At 39.6% G+C, this 16,053-nt stretch overlaps 1 protein-coding gene and 1 pseudogene across 5 annotated transcripts in view; one reads left to right on the top strand and one right to left on the bottom strand.

Annotated features, from left to right (window-relative positions):
* Positions 1–16,053, top strand: part of ANKS1B (ankyrin repeat and sterile alpha motif domain containing 1B) — a 1,049,816-nt gene that overhangs the window by 45,089 nt on the left and 988,674 nt on the right. The window lies entirely within an intron of this gene.
* On the bottom strand, positions 6,137–7,962 carry LOC145544581 (thiosulfate sulfurtransferase/rhodanese-like domain-containing protein 2; annotated as a pseudogene).

Below are 16,053 nucleotides of genomic sequence, written 5' to 3'. Positions count from 1 at the left end.
GAGCATTCTTTGGCATTGCCTTTCTTTGGGATTGGGATGAAAACTGACCTATTCCAGTCCTGTGGCCACTGCTGAGTTTTCCAGGTTTGCTGGCATATCAAGTGCAGCACTTTCACAGCATCATCTTTGAGGATTTGAAATAGCTCAACAGGAATTCCATCACCTCCACTAGCTTTGTTCATAGTGATGCTTTGTAAGGCCCACTTGACTTCACATATCAGGATGTCTGGCTGTAGATGAGTGGTCAGACCATCATGATTATCTGGGTCATGAAAATCTTTTTTGTACAGTTCTCCTGTGTATTCTTGCCACCTCTTCTTAATATCTTCTGCTTCTGTTAGGTCCATACCATTTCTGTCCTTTATTGTGCCCATCCTTGCATGAAATGTTCCCTTGGTATCTGTAGTTTTCTTGAAGAGATCTTTAGTCTTTCCTTTTCTATTGTTTTCCTCTATTTCTTTGCACTGATCGGCGAGGAAGGCTTTCTTATCTCTCCTTGCTGTTCTTTGGAACTCTGCATTCAAATGGGTATATCTTTCCTTTTCTCCTTTGCTTTTGTCTTCTCTTCTTTTCACAGCTATTTGTAAGGCCTTCTCAGACAGCCATTTTGCTTTTTTGCATTTCTTTTTCTTGGGGATGGTGTTATCCCTGTCTCCTGTACAGTGTCACAAACCTCCATCCATAGTTCATCAGGCACTCTGTCTATCAGATCTAGTCCCTTAAATCTATTTCTCACATAGACAAATATATTTGTATATATGACCTCCTTCCTATCTTTACAAAACTAGCATAGTATTTAGCCTCTCAATTTATCCTCTCTTCTTCATTGTGGGATGTATGAAGAATCCATGTCTTTTTCCTTGTTATTTTAATCTTCTGATATACCTTAGTATTTAAGACCTACTGATTCTAATCTTTCCCATCAAACCTTTCATTTATGTTACTTATATTAACTTAAATTTCATTTTGACTGACTCTTTGGTTAAAATGCTTTCCTTAAAATGGACTCAAAACCTTTCTTAACATTTCACTGTTAGGGTGCCAAAATGCCAGAGACTTGTAACTTTAAAACATGTTTATTGGGGACTTCCCTGGTGGTTCTGTGGCTAAAACTCCATGCTCTGAATGCAGAGGGCTTGGGTTCCATAGCTGGTTAGGGAACTAGATCTCACATGCTGCAAGTAAGACCCAGCACAGCCAAATAAAAAAAAATATTTGTTGGATTAGAGGAATCAAATGGGTAAGTATTTCTGAATAGGATATTATTATTAGCACGTACACCCTTTCTACCTTCTCTGGTAATTCTGCTACTGTCTTGACAGAGTGGTTATTCTGTGAGGTCTTATGGGGGATGGAATTGGGAACACTGCATTAGAATCAAGGGTTTTCAGTTTATATAAGAATTTGTGAAAATGTAGTTCTTTGAACTGAACTTTATTATCGGTTCTTATGATACTATTGGGCAAGTGAAGCTAATAATATTTTCTGCATTTCTAAAAAGTTAAAACATGAAAAAACTTAACTTTTCTAATTGATACACATGATTCTGGAACCTTATATTTTGTTAAGGCTTTTACTAACTTATTTACTTCTTAACATCTAGTTGTCTTAATTACCTCATTAAAAGTGTTAACTCCTTCCATGCTTCCTTTTCTTCTCTTAACTCAGAGTATCTGATTCCCTTTCCTAATTGGTGAAATTAAAATGAGTGAAAAAGAAAAGTTATCTGTAACTATGATCCTGATGGGATTAAAAACCTCTCATGACTAAATTCTTATCAAGTTTGTTTTTAAAGTTCATATGTGTTTTTCCTTCTTTCTCATGCTGTCTTTATTCACAGTTGTGCATCATTCAGGAAAATACATACAGACAATGAGATTAGATAAACCAGCTATTAAAACCATTATTAGCAAATTCAGAAATTAGTGAATAGAGACTGAGTATGGAAGATTATGTGTTTATATCTGAATTTTAGTTATGAAAGCCATCGTTTCCTATGTAATAGGATAACATTGATTTTATTTTAAAAAAATTGGGGGACTAGTTTATTTTCCATATGATTTGTGTATTAATGGTCCATAATAAATGTGCTCTCTATAATAGGGATTCCGTAATTTGTAAGAAAATAATAAATTTCAGCCTTCCTCCAACTGAGTTTAAGAAAATACTAAACTTAAAACTTTGTTTTATAAGTTATAAATACCAAAAAGATATTTATTGATGACCCCATTTTATAAATATTATGGTTTTCCTGAAAGTTTCACTGATCATAACACTTTATAGAATTTTTTATTACTGTATTGTATTTTTTAATATAACATTTTTAATGGGACCTTATAGTGTTCATCAGATAACATGGAGCTCATTATGGTTTTTAGTTGTGCTTTCTAATTTAAAAAGTCCCTTATAAACATTAGCAAAGAGAGATTATTCCTAGGTAACCTTTGCATTTTAAGTAGCCTCAGTGTTAGTGATGTTTTTAGGGCAAATATTGAACACATGTAATATTTTGAATAATATCAATTTATGGAAGTTTATCAATTTAGTGATTATAGAAACCACTTGAAGTTAGTTTGTTCAATCATGTAAATTTCCATAATGATTTGCACACAATAGGGGTGGCTCAGAGGGTAAAGTGTCTGCCTGCAATTCAGGAGACCCAGGTTTGATCCCTGGGTCTGGAAGATCCCCTGGAGGAGGAAATAGCAACCCATTCTGGTATTGTTGCCTGGAAAATCCCATGGACAGAGAAATCTGGTAGGCTGTAGTCCATGCGGTTGCAAAGAGTTGGACACGACTGAGCAACTTCACTTTCTTTTCATTTTTCTGGCTCCTACCAACTGAAACCTAATTCAGATCAGCTTAGGCCAAAAAGAGAATTTATTTACTAATGTGACTGAGCTTGAGAGAGGCAAGGTGAGGCTAAGCTTAAGGAATGAATGGGACAAGGGAGTTGGGTATCATCAGCAGGGCCCTTTTTTCAGCTCTAGCTTTTGCCTCTGTGTGTTTACTTTGTTCCTTAGGCCTGATTATGCGCATGGCTGCTGGTAGAAAGGGACTTTAGTCAACTCTCTTTTAGTTTCTAAATTGAAAAAAAAATCTCATTTGTATGTGTAGCTTTTTATTGTCTCAGCTTGGATCAGATGTCCCTCCCTTCCCATTGGCCAAGCAACAGTGGCCTAGAGGGTAGAAAGGATTTTCAAGAAGATGCCAGTTCATAGTCTAACTACATAATTAGAGATGGGGTAGGAATATTTCCAGTAGGTTGTGGGATGGGGGTTGGGGGAAATGAGGAAAGGGGATGATAATCGCAATATCTTTTGAGATGGGGAAGAAAGAGAAAGGTTTGGAGCATGTATAGCTGTTTAGGAGAGATGCTTTAGCAAGAGTCAATAGGAGATCATTTGAATTACATATTAGGGTTCTCCATAGTAACAAAATCAGTAGCATGATACACACACACACACACACAAACACACACGGTGGTGGTTTAGTTGCAAAATCGTATTTAACTCTTGTGACTCCATGGACCCTCCTCTGTGCATGGGATTTCCCAGGCAAGAATGCTGGAGTGGGTTGCCATTTCCCTCTCCAGGGACTATTCCCCACCCAGGGATCAAACCTGCATCTCCTGCATTGCAGGTGGATTTTTTTACTGCTGAGCCACCAGGAAAGCCCACATATATGTATAGTAAATATAAAGAATTCGCTCACATGATTAGGGAGGCTAAGTCCCAAAATATGTAAGGTGAGTCGACAAGCTGAGGACTCAGGAGAGCTGATGGTGTAGTTCCAGTGTGAAGATCAGCAGGCTTGACCCAGGAAGAGTCAGTGTTTCTGCTTGAGTCAAAAGCAGAAAAAAACTGATGTTCCTGTTTGAAGGCAGCCAAGGAGGAGACAGTCTGTCTTACCTGCGGGAAGGCCAACCCTTTTGTTTTATTTAGGCCTTCAAGTAATGTGGATGATGCCTACCCACATTAAGGAGGGCAATCTGCTTTACTCAGTCTACTGATTTACATGTTAATGTCATTCAAAAGCATCCTCATAGAAACACCCAGAATAATGTTTGACCAAATCTCTGGGCACCCCATGCACAGTGAAGTTGACACATACAGTGAAACATCACAAGGTGCTACATGGTAGAATATGGGCTGGGTTGTGTTTTGTACTAAATAGTTCTAATATAGAGCAAGTTTAAATTATACTGATAAGCATTAGATATATAAATTGGAAAGACTTGTTCTTCTGAATGTTTTTCATTTTTATTATAGCCAAAACATAGTAACACTTTATCATCCTATAACATGGGAAGATATTTGGGATGTGAAATGGAGTAAATAAACAACCAATCTTATGATAAATGAAACTGGAGTCTACTGGCCTGAATACCTGCTTAAAAGCCATCCATGTAGATATGGGATATAAATCTTCAAAAAAAAAGAGAATACATCTATTGAGGAACTTCCCTGGTGGTCCAGTGGCTAAGACTTCATGCTGCCAATGCAGGGGGCAGAGTTCAGTCCTTGATCTGAGAACTAGATCCCAGTAAGCCACAACTAACAGTTTGCTTGCTTCAACTTAAGATACTGCATTCAGTTTAGTTCAGTTCAGTTGCTCAGTTGTGTCCAACTCTTTGTGACCCCATGGACTGTAACACGCCAGGCTTCCTTGTCCATCACCAACTCCCGGAGCTTGCTCAAACTCATGTCCATCGAGTCGGTAATGCCATCCAACCGTCTCATCCTCTGTCATCCCCTTCTCCTCCTGCCTTCAATCTTTCCCAGCCTCAGGGGCTTTTCTAAGGAGTCAGTTCTTTGCATGAGGTGGCCAAAGTATTGGCGTTTCATCTTCAGCATCAGTCCTTCCAATGAATATTCTGGACTGATTTCCTTCAGGATTGACTGATTGATCTCCTTGCAGTCCAAGGGACTCTCAAGAGTCTTCTCCAACACCACAGTTCAAAAGCATCAGTTCTTCAGCACTTAGCTCTCTTTACAGTCTAGATCTCACATCCATACATGAGTGCTGGCAAAACCATAGCTTTGATTAGATGGACCTTTGTCAGCAAAGTAATATCTCTGCTTTTTAATATGCTGTCTAGGTTGATCATAGCTTTTCTTTCAAGGTCCTATGCTGCAACTAAATTTTCTTCGAAGATCCTACATGCCGCAACTAAAAAAGATTTTGCATCCTGCAACAAAAATTGACAATCCCACATGCCACGGTTAGGAACTGGTGGAGCCAAATAAATAAATATATAGATATTAAAAAATACATCTACTGAGTTAAAGAAGAAGCTGAGAATTTCTTTGAATTTTAGATGTGACTAGGGAATATTTTAGTTCCTGAAAAATTAAAGTCAGCTTTACCATTGGGAGAAAAGGGTGCCTGTTAGGTGAGAATTATGTTATTAACTTTGTATTAGGTTTTCACAGAAAAATTTCTGTTTTATTGTATTCAATGAGTAAAATCAATTTATATGAAACAATTTACCTTTTCTTTTGCAATAAAAATTTTTAATTAGGTTATGTACATTGGCTTTTCAGACATAATGCTGTTGCACACTTAATAGACTGTAGCATAGTGTAAGCATAACTTTTATATACACTGAGAAATGAAATAATTCGTGTAACTCATTTCACTGTGGTAGTTTGGAATTGAATATATATCTCTGCGGTATACCTGTGAATACTGTAGGCTTTGCAGGTCATGTCTCTCTTGTAGATGCTTGATTCTGCCATAGGTCATATGTAAATGAATGAGTGTGGCTATTCCAGTAAAACTTTATTTATAGAAGGAGGTGGGCCAAATGCCATAGTTTACAGATCCTTATCTGGTCTAGTACTCTCAGGCTAGCAGAGAAGAGAGGAGGGGAGGGCTGGATGGCAGACTGACCTAAGGGGCCTGGTTCAGAGGGGTCCACTTACAGGGCTGTGCAGCTTTCACACTTTTTCCATGGGACAGACAGGTTTGTGGATACCTAAAATGACTACTGCCAGCCCTGTTGCATGGCACAGAAGGAGCAGGTCAGCTCACCAGGCCCAAGGCTCTTTCCCTCAGCAACTTTGGGATCCCACATAGCTCGCCTTTTTCTGTGCTCTTGCATCTTCTGAGTCAGAATGTCTCCAGTAAGAGATCAGCCCCCAAATTTCTCTTCCCTCCTCTTGTGAAGGACAGGTGGCCGACATGGTGACCAGTTGGCTGTAGTGGCTCTGGGATCACTGAAGTTCTGTGTTTCTGTTACAGGTCCCTGTTTCTCTGTTAGGTATAGCCCTAACACTCTGCAAAACATGTAACCCCAAACCTAGCTGTGTGGGGAAATGCAGATGGGACTGCTCACATGAGAATGGCCCACCCTCATCAGTAGCCAGCCTCGGCCCAGGGCTCCTGGGGAGTGACTCCTGCTGTGAGAGCTCCCTGGGTACATGTGGCCATTGGGCTGTGTACTTGCAATCTTCTTTAAAGCTGCTCTGGGCTGGGCTTGCAGACTATCTGCTTCCTTTGTTTAGACATGTGACACAACAGGCTGTGAATTGTTCTTGGCAGGGAGGGGAGGTCAAGGCAAGCTGACAGTACTGGGGAATGAAACAGAGTTTATACTGGTCCCAGGGGACCCCATAGTAGGAACATTCTGACACTAAGTCACTGTTGAAGGATAAGACCTGATGCTCATTGAAAGCAACCAGCTTCCCTATGTAAAAGCCATCAGGTAACTCCTCCAGATACTTGTGGACCACCCTTGAGCTGGAACACTCGTTGCACACTCCCTTGGCTTTGACGTTGACTGAACCCCACTCACAACAGATGCCACAGTGTGATACATCAGCACCCTCTTCTTTTTGAAAAGTTCTAGATTTTCATCAACTTAGCCAGGGAAGTAACTGAATTTCCTGATGTCTGGGGCTAAGCAGCCCTAGAATTATCCTATTTTGCTTTCATAGGAGTTTCTGCAGTCCAATAGGATAGTATCACTTTCTTCTTGATTTGCCTGAGACAGAAACTTTTCTACTTTGTGAAGTTCACCTAGGGATAAATGGGTTCCAGGCTTCTTGTAGGAGGTCTTATTGGGATTGATCCTATGGGCACAATTTCTTCAAACTCACCAACACACAATTCTGGAAAACAGCAAACTCTTCCTTTGCTGGTCTTAAAATCGTCCTTACACATGTAATCCTTAAACAGTGGGCAGTAAAGCATCACTTCTATGTAGAGTCTGGTGGCTAATCTGCTTCCACCAACTGTCCTATTCATTCCTTCCATAGCAAAACAAACTAGTAGTGCTCTCCAGAGTTCCATGATGAGCATTCTCAGTCACTTCCAGGCTCCCTGAGAAAGAGGATGCAGTCTAGTGAAGCCTGTTCTGGGCTTGCCTGTGAGGTGTGGGTGCTGACACAGAGCTGTGTGCCAGGCACAGACCCAGTCAGGACCCTTCAGGTCACAGTAGCAGTAATAAAGTAGCAAGTTTCCCTTCATCATTGTCCCAGGTCATTCATCAGCTCATCAGGGCTAAAGCAGCCTATATCAGGGAGCCAAGCAGACATTTCGTGGTTACAGGTAAGGTCCTCTTTGAAAGGGTTCCTTTTGTCTGCAGACTCAAGGCTCTTGGAGGTGCTCAGTGTCACAGCCAGGTGCTTTAAAGCAAGTGGTCTGGAAAATCTCATCAGCATGTTGTGTTGCCACATGTCTGTGGATGCTGACTGGGTCTGTAAGCAGTTGCTGATGCCAAATTCCACCATTTTTCTTTACATTTAAAAAGAGGTGCTGGAACTTCTTTAGTTTTGACCAAAGGGCAAATGCCTTTTTCTTTGCAAATGAGTATTTCTTTTTTGTACTGACATCTAACTCTGCTTTGAGTTTGCTGCTAGGGTTGATAAGACTTGTGTGTTTCAAATCCAGGTCTGAAAACCTTAAAACACAGGCTTGCAGGTCATCTCTTTGGCCTGGTGGAGTGAAAGAAGGCATCTGGTTTGGTTTTATCAGTGGGCAGATTCCTTTCAGTTAACTGTGTCCTTACTCTGGAAGTTAGGCCATTGACCTACCTCTTAATGGGCTGATGAAACTTGCTTATTGTTCTGGTTTGCAGTTTCATTTTTTCTAGGGATTTCTTTCCCATTCTTTTGAGCTCCTAATTCCACTTTTCCATCCACACAGTGTTTTATTTATTTGCTTTGTCTTATTTCTGTGCCAGTGTAAGCCTTCCTTCAACCACTCTCCCATCCTTTGTCATGACCTTCAAAGATATCTATTTTAGATGTTGAGGATACAACAAAAGAGACATATCCCAATGTTCTCATGGAGCTCATCTTTTTAAAGGGGAAAGAAAAGTAGATAACAGATTACTCTATTAGGTGATGATAAATGTTATGAAGACAAGTGAGGTAGGATAAAGAAATAAAGTAATGAAGATGCTGTTTCATAGAGGTCAGGTTAGGCCTTGCTGATAGGATGTTGGTTGTTGTTTAGTCGCTCAGTTGTGTCCAACTCTTTTGCAGTCCCAGAGTATTGGTAGTGTAATGTCAAAGTCTGTAAGTTTTAATTATACATTTGTATAATGAGCAGTTCATATTGCTGTCCTAAGTAATGTTAACTCATAAACTGAGCTAAGAGATTAGATATTGCTTCAATAACTCAAATATTAATATATTTTAAAAAGATAATGGGGAAATATCCTGAGGACAATTCCTTGAGTACTGTCAGTCTTTAATATTTCCTATTATAAATGCTGCCAGTGCTGAATAATAAATGATCTATAAGATAATACACTATGCAGTGCTTTTGACATGCATTATAAACTCATCATCTTTTCCAGACTCTGTTGTTCCTTCTGTATTCACTGACTCTGTTAATGGTGCACCACCATCCATCTTGTTGTTTATGCCATTAGTTTGTTTTTCCCCCATTCATCATGCATTTAAGTACCTGCTTGTGTTATTAGATGCTGAGAATCAGGGCAGGTAAACTAGGGTGAGGTAAGTGAGGTACTTGCCTTGGGTAGAAAATTTAACAGGATGCGAAAAAACCCTCAGTAATCATGATAAATACTATTTTAATGCAGTGTTTTAAAAAATCAATGTATGCAAAAAATCCACAATGAGTGAAATATCAAACTTTTAAATAAAGAAGGGATTCAGATATGTTGTTGTTACCGTTAAGTGACTCAGTCATGTCCAACTCTGTTGTGACCCTATGGACTGTAGCCCAGCCAGGCTCCTCTGTCCATGGGATTTTCCAGGCAAGAATACTGGAGTGGCTTGCCATTTCCTTCTCCAGGGGATCTTCCCGACCCAGGGATCAAACTCTTGTCTCCATGTCTCCTGCATTACAGGTGGGATTCTTTACTGCTGAGCCACCGGGAAGCCTAGATTCAGCTTTGCCATAGCATAAACCCAAAAGTGAGTGCCTCACTTTCTAAACCTAAGCTCTGGCTCTGCTGACCATGTAATGGGAATAAGTCATAGTGTCTGCCCATAAAGAGTTTATCAGTAGGAGGAGAGAGATGTGATTAAAGTACAAAAACAAAAGTCCACTAAGGTAGAAATAAAATAGGTATTCAAAGAAGTTTCTTTAAAGGAGATGTAGGGATTAGGAAAGAACCTGGGTTGTCCTAGATGTCTTTCTTCCTTGTGCTGTGGGTTAAGTCGCTCAGTTGTGTCTGACTCTGCGACCCCATGGACTGTAGCCCACCAGCCTCCTCTTCCTTAGTTTTACCAAATTTTGACTTCCTTTCAAAAATCCCTTTTGAATATATCCTTTCTTTTTCTCTAAACCCTCTCCTATTTAAAATCCTTTAATAATTATCAATCACCTTCATTATAAAAGCCTAAAAGGTGTCCAAAACATTTAATGATCTCAGCTTTACCTTTATCTTGGCATTCTCCATGGATTCAGACTTATACTCTGTCTGTTTCTCCAAATGGCTTTGTGTGTGCCATTTCTTCTTCCTGGCAAGTTGTTGCTTTTCTTCTCACAACTCAATTCGATTCATACTTTAGCACTCAGCACAGACATTGCCTTCTCAGGGGCTGTGGTTTACATGTATGTGTCTTTGGTGCCTAACACAGGCAGTTGATATTTGTAAAATATCTAGATCGTCCTTGGTGAAAAAGAGTTCACACTTTTGTGCCCATGCACATAACTTCCATCCCAGCCACCATGTTTGCTCTGTAAGCATCAACGTGGTTAAGGACAGAGGCTGTCTGACATTCATGAGGTGGATCATCTTTTCCACCTAGATGCTCATTTACACTTTGTGTCTACTCCCCTCCTATACGGCCATCTGCATGCTTCTTTTACAGACCTCTTTGTGTCTGATCCTCCATTATTGCTCCTTCCAGGCTCCTGATCAGTTAGCAGAGCTATTAGCCATTGACCAATAATTCATATATATCCTTACCTCAAACCACTTCTCTCTCATACAAAGATGATGAACCTCTGCCTGATGGTGGAATTTTCTTTCACTCCTGTCCTTTAGAATAGTGATACTCAGACTGACCCTGACTTTTTGTTTTGTTTTGTTTTGAGTCATCATGATTGATCATTTTGTAAAATATAAAATCACACACTTGGTTTTTGCAATAATGTAAAGTTGATATAAATGTTTTCAACTGTGTACTTGTACTCTCACTGTTTATACTTGTGTATATGTATCTTGTTGTGGAATGATAAAAAACAGTTTGTGAGCTTGCTTTCATCTTTGGACCACATTTTAAGTAACGCTGAAGTAGTTCATTCCTGCATGGGCTATAGTGTAATAACGGATTTTTATCTTGTACCAACATATCAAATGGATCCATCTGTGAGCTGTATGTTTTCTGCAGGAGCCACTCTTTGAGAGTTGCACAATTTTTTTTTTTTTTTTGTGGCACATGGCTACATTGTTCCTTCTGATTTACTACCTGAAAGAGGGTAAGGGGGAAGTGATATCAGGGGCTTCCTTTGTCCCTTTCTATCATAATGGATCTTATTTCACAGGTCAAGGAACCAATGTTTGGGTTTTGGCTGCATAATACATCTCAATTATGTATTCAAGGACCAGATATATAACCAGATGGTGGGTCTGTAGACCCATTGGACCAACTGTGAGATGGACTTGGACCTGGACTCCATTTATTATCTGGACTGTATATGCTTCCACTCTAACTGGGTGGCCATATAAGTATTTTGGGTACCCTGGTGTCAATGTTAGCTTAGAAACTATATCCAACAGTCCCTGGATGGATGAATATTACTCTGTAACCATTGTTGAGCTACTCTGGTAGATGGAAGCACATCCCTTTAGAGAATGATTGGAGAAGCATTGACTTTTTTTTGCTCAAGAGGACTCATTCTCCCCTTACATTGATGGGCTTTAGGTCTCTGAACTGGCTCAGATCTGGAAACTGCACATAAATCTTCTGCTCTTAAGTCCTCCATTTTTTTTGGCCATAAAAGTCAAGCAATAGTGTTATTTTCTACTTACTGTGGGTTGAATTGTGTCCCTTAAAAATTCATATGTTGAAGTACTAAACCCTAGTACTTCAGAATGGGACCATATTTGAAAGTAAGGTCATAGAAGACATAATTAGTTAAGATGAGGCCATATTGAAATAGATTAGGCCTCTAATCCAACATGGTTGGTTCTTATAAAAAGGAGAAATTTGGACATGGAAAACACATACAAAAGAATGCCACATGAAGATGAAGACAGAAATTAGAGTGATGCTTCTGTCAGCCAATGGGTGCTAAAGATTGCCAGCAAACCATTTGAAGACAGATGGTCACAGCCTGCAGAAGAAACTGGCCTTACTGACACCTCAATCTTGGACTCTTGCCTCCAGAATACATATCTGTTGTTTATGTCACTCAGTTTGTGGAACTTTGTTCTGGAGGCCCTAGCAAATGAACATACGACGCATCTCTTTTGCCTCAACAAAGAAAAATGGCCTTGCAGGTCAAGGTTCTCTGGTTGCTGCTCTGACCTTACTGTCTTTTATGCCAAATGCATTAATCTTGCTTCTAATGGTTAAATGCTACCTCTGGTGCCTTCTATTCTGGAATCCTCTAGCTCACATTGACATCCCATCACTGTTTTGGAACCTCATTAAGGTTTTCTTGCTAGAAGCTGTAGTCTGAGTCACAGGAGAGTGCCTCTGTGTAAATACACTTTTTTCTCTCTGGTATTCTGCCCCCTGCCTCAGCTTATCACCCTCAACATACACTTCTATATGTGTGCTCAATTCTTAATAACACATGTGAGAGTCAGAAGCTTTTTCGATGAATACTTCCCATAGTAGAGATTGTATTTCACAATTAGAGTGATTATGAGTAAGATCTGACCATACTTGTTGGTCTAGAGGTGATAAGGGGAGGCAGGGCAGATCTTGAGGAGGATATCTTCCTCAAGTACTGCCTTTGCAAATCTCCAAGCAGTTAGAGGCTGCTTTCCTTTATGAAAGGGAATGGAGTGGATCCTTTCAGCCCAGAGGCTTTGGCAGAATATGAGTGTTTAATGTTCTTAACGAACCCAATATCACCATCCCATGTTTCACTGTCTTACTGTCTTCTTATCAGAGCAAGGAAGGCCTGCTAAGGCTGTATGTTTAGTCTTCTTTGTAGCTCAGCTACTCAGTCAAATCTTAGACCTAATTTTCAGTACAGTCTGCTCTCTGGGCGCAAGAGATAAGGTTTACTTTAAATGCTGATTTTCATAGCATTCTGTTTTTTACAGCTTGCCCTGCATTTTGATAGGTTTTCTACCCAAGCCTGCTGGTCCCATTCTTTAGAGCTTTTTAGAACAGTTAACAAATACTAACTCCAGAATATTGCAGTTATGATTGCCCACATATCTTTCAAGTATTAGAGCTGTTGTGTAAGCTTGTACGTTCTCCTTCCTCCTCTTCTACATTTCAGTCCACCCCAGGTAAGAATTTTAGTCATTCTGCTGCTGTGACATCATATGGGTTATCACCACTCATATATCAGTAGAAATTGGATCCCTGAGGCCAGCTGACCAGTAAGTGATACTATCCTAGAATCCCATTCTGAGGGTCTGTTTTTTTAGTACCATTTCTATTACCAACGGTCTTAATTAGGGTTTTCTTCAAAAGCAGATGCTGAGTTTAAGGATTTAGGGGGCAGGAAGTGTATTTTCAAGGTGATCCCATGAAGCTTAGGGAGGAAGTGGAGGAAAAACTGGGGTCCTTAAAATGGGACGCTGTCAGCATCAGTATGACAGTCCATAGCAGTGTCAAGAGAACCCACAGATGAGTCAAGAGGATAGGGTGTGGGCATTAACAAGGTCTCTACAAAGAGTACAGAGGTAAAACAAGAGCACAGAAACTAGTCCACAGAATTAAGCACTTAATAAATTTAGGTATTGTTTTTATTGGTGGTTAATCAAAAAACAAGTAGTTTTTGTTTATTTTGTTTGATTTTGCAGTATGAAAGGATTCATTTCAGGATACCTTTAATTAGTAAACTCCTAATGCATTTGAAGGGGGCTTCCCAGGTGGTTAAGTGGTAAATAATCTGTCTGCCAGTGCAGGAGATGCGGGTTCAGTCCCTGTGTTGGAAAGATCCCCTGGAGGAGGAAATGGCAACCCACTCCAGTATTCTTGCGTGGGAAATCCCCTGGACATAGGAGCCTGCAGGGCTACAGTTTATGGGGTCACAGAAGAGTCAGACATGACTTAGCGACTGAACCAATGCATTTGAAATGTGACTTGAATTGTGAAAATTTCCAAACTTTTTCAGCTTTCAAAAATATATTTATTTTGATAAGTGAGGTACTCCTATAAGCCCTGACTTATGATTGAACTGCCATAACAATGAAATGATGACTGGCCTTTATTTAGTCTTTTAAATTTTTTTTTTAAATTTAGTCTTGATGACCTAAATTTAGTTCTTGCCTTGCAGTTATTTTGAAACTAATCACTTCACTCAAGCTTTTGTAATTTGTTTTACTTCTTGTTAACTTGATGAAAGAAAAGGAAAATTTCTGTTTTTTTCTTTTTTAAAAGAAACAGTGTTATTTATGGTTCTCTGGGGCCTCAGGAAAATCCTTACTTAAGGTACAAATGGTAATTATCATTTTTCCTCAGAGGAAGTGTCTGTTGCACTAGTGAAACTGATATAAATTTAGAACATGAAATTTGATGATTCCTATTTTTAAGTTATTCTATTCATACTTCTGTTTGATTTCATCATAATTTTATCATCATGTAGATTAAGGAAATGAAATTAATTTTTCATTTTTAAAAATTAATTTTTCAAAGGAACATATCAAGGCAAAGCATAGAAGGCAAAATATCAGTTAATTTGATGGGATGTGGGTCACTAAGACTAAGTCATGTCTGACGCATGGACTGTAGCCCACCAGCCTCCTCTGTCCATGGGATTTCCCAGGCAACAATACTGAAGTGGGTTGCTATTTCCTTCTCCAAGGGATCTTCCCGATAATTTAATAGTTGACCCTTTTTGGAAGGAGAGGCAAGTTAGAGAAGGAATACAAAAGGGTGAGTTTGATAGTAGCAAAATACTTAATAGATTTATACAGAAAATAAGAGTCACAGAACAAAAAACTTTATATCAACATTTCAGTTGGATAATATATATAGCTGGAGAATAATAATAGCTGGCTAATTACTGGAACAATTAATAAAATAGTCGTTTGGTATCACCAAGAGGACAAGAAAGTGAACTATGGAAGACACCAAAGGTTAATTACAAACAAATCATGCCAAATAATTTCATTTTGATATCTAGGCAAGGTCAATGGAAAAGAAAATCTAATGAAGTTGAGTATATAGAATATTTAATATCCTTTTTTTAAGGATACATTAAATATGGTGCTATATGACATTTTATGAATAGAGAAAGGTTAATTCTAGAAATAACAGGGAAGCTGCTGTATAGCACAGGGAGCTCAGCTTGGTGCTCTGTGATGACTTAGACGGCTGAGATGGGGGAGGGTACAAGGGAGGTTCAAGAGGGAGGAAATATCTGTGTTTATTGCTGATACATGTCAAATTAATGCAACATTGTAAAGCAATTATACTCCAATTAAAAAATAAATTTTCCCGCCCTTCGGAACAAGACCCAGATTCCCCAGCAATCAGTCAGTCCCTCCCATCAGGAAGCTTCCACAAGCCTCTTATCCTTATCCATCAGAGGGCAGACAGAATGGAAACCACAGTTACAGAAAACTAACCAAACTGATCACGTGCATAACAGTCTTGTCTAACTTAGTGAAACTATGAGCCATGCCTTGTAGGGCCACCCAAGACAGATGGGTCTTGATGGAGAGTTCTGACAAAACGAGATCTACTGGAGAAAGGAATGGCAAACCTCTTGAGTATTCTTTTCTTGAGAACCCCATGAACAGTATGAAAAGGCAGAAAGATATGACACAGAAAGATGAACTCCTTAGGTCAGTAGGTGCCCAATATGCTACTGGAGAAGAGTGGAGAAATAACTCCAGAAAGAATGAAAAGGCTGAGCCAAAGTGAAAACAACACCCAGTTGTAGATGTGCCTGGTGATAAAGTCCAATGCTGTAAAGAATAATATCGCATAGGAACCTGGAATGTTAGATCCATGAATCAAGGTAAATTCTGTTCAGTTCAGTCGCTCAGTCATGTCTGACTCTTTGCGATCCCGTGGACTGCAGCACGCCAGGTTTCCGTGTCCATCCCCAACACCCGGAGCTTGCTCAAACTCATGTCCATTGAGCCAGTGATGCCATCCAACCATCTCATCCTCTGTCATCCCCTTCTCCTCCTGCCTTCAGTCTTTCTCAGCATCAGGGTCTTTTCCAATGAGACAGTTCTTCGCATCAGGTGGCCAAAGTACTGGAGCTTAGCATCAGCCCTTCCAGTGAACATTCAGGATTGATTTCCTTTAGAAGTGACTGCTTTGATCTCTTTGTGGTCCAAGGGACTCTCCAGAGTCTTCTCCAGCACCGCAGTTCAAAAGCATCAATTCTTTGGTGCTCAGCCTTCTTTATGGTCCAACTTTCACATCCATACATGACCATGGCTTTGACTAGATGGACCTTTGTTGGCAAAGTAATGTCTCT

Source organism: Giraffa tippelskirchi, chromosome 4, assembly GCF_054371585.1.
Source record: "Giraffa tippelskirchi isolate mGirTip1 chromosome 4, T2T-mGirTip1v1.2.pri, whole genome shotgun sequence".
Lineage (NCBI taxonomy): Eukaryota > Metazoa > Chordata > Mammalia > Artiodactyla > Giraffidae > Giraffa > Giraffa tippelskirchi.
The sequence above is the reverse complement of the archived record's forward strand: the minus strand, read 5'-3'. Positions and strand labels throughout refer to the sequence as shown.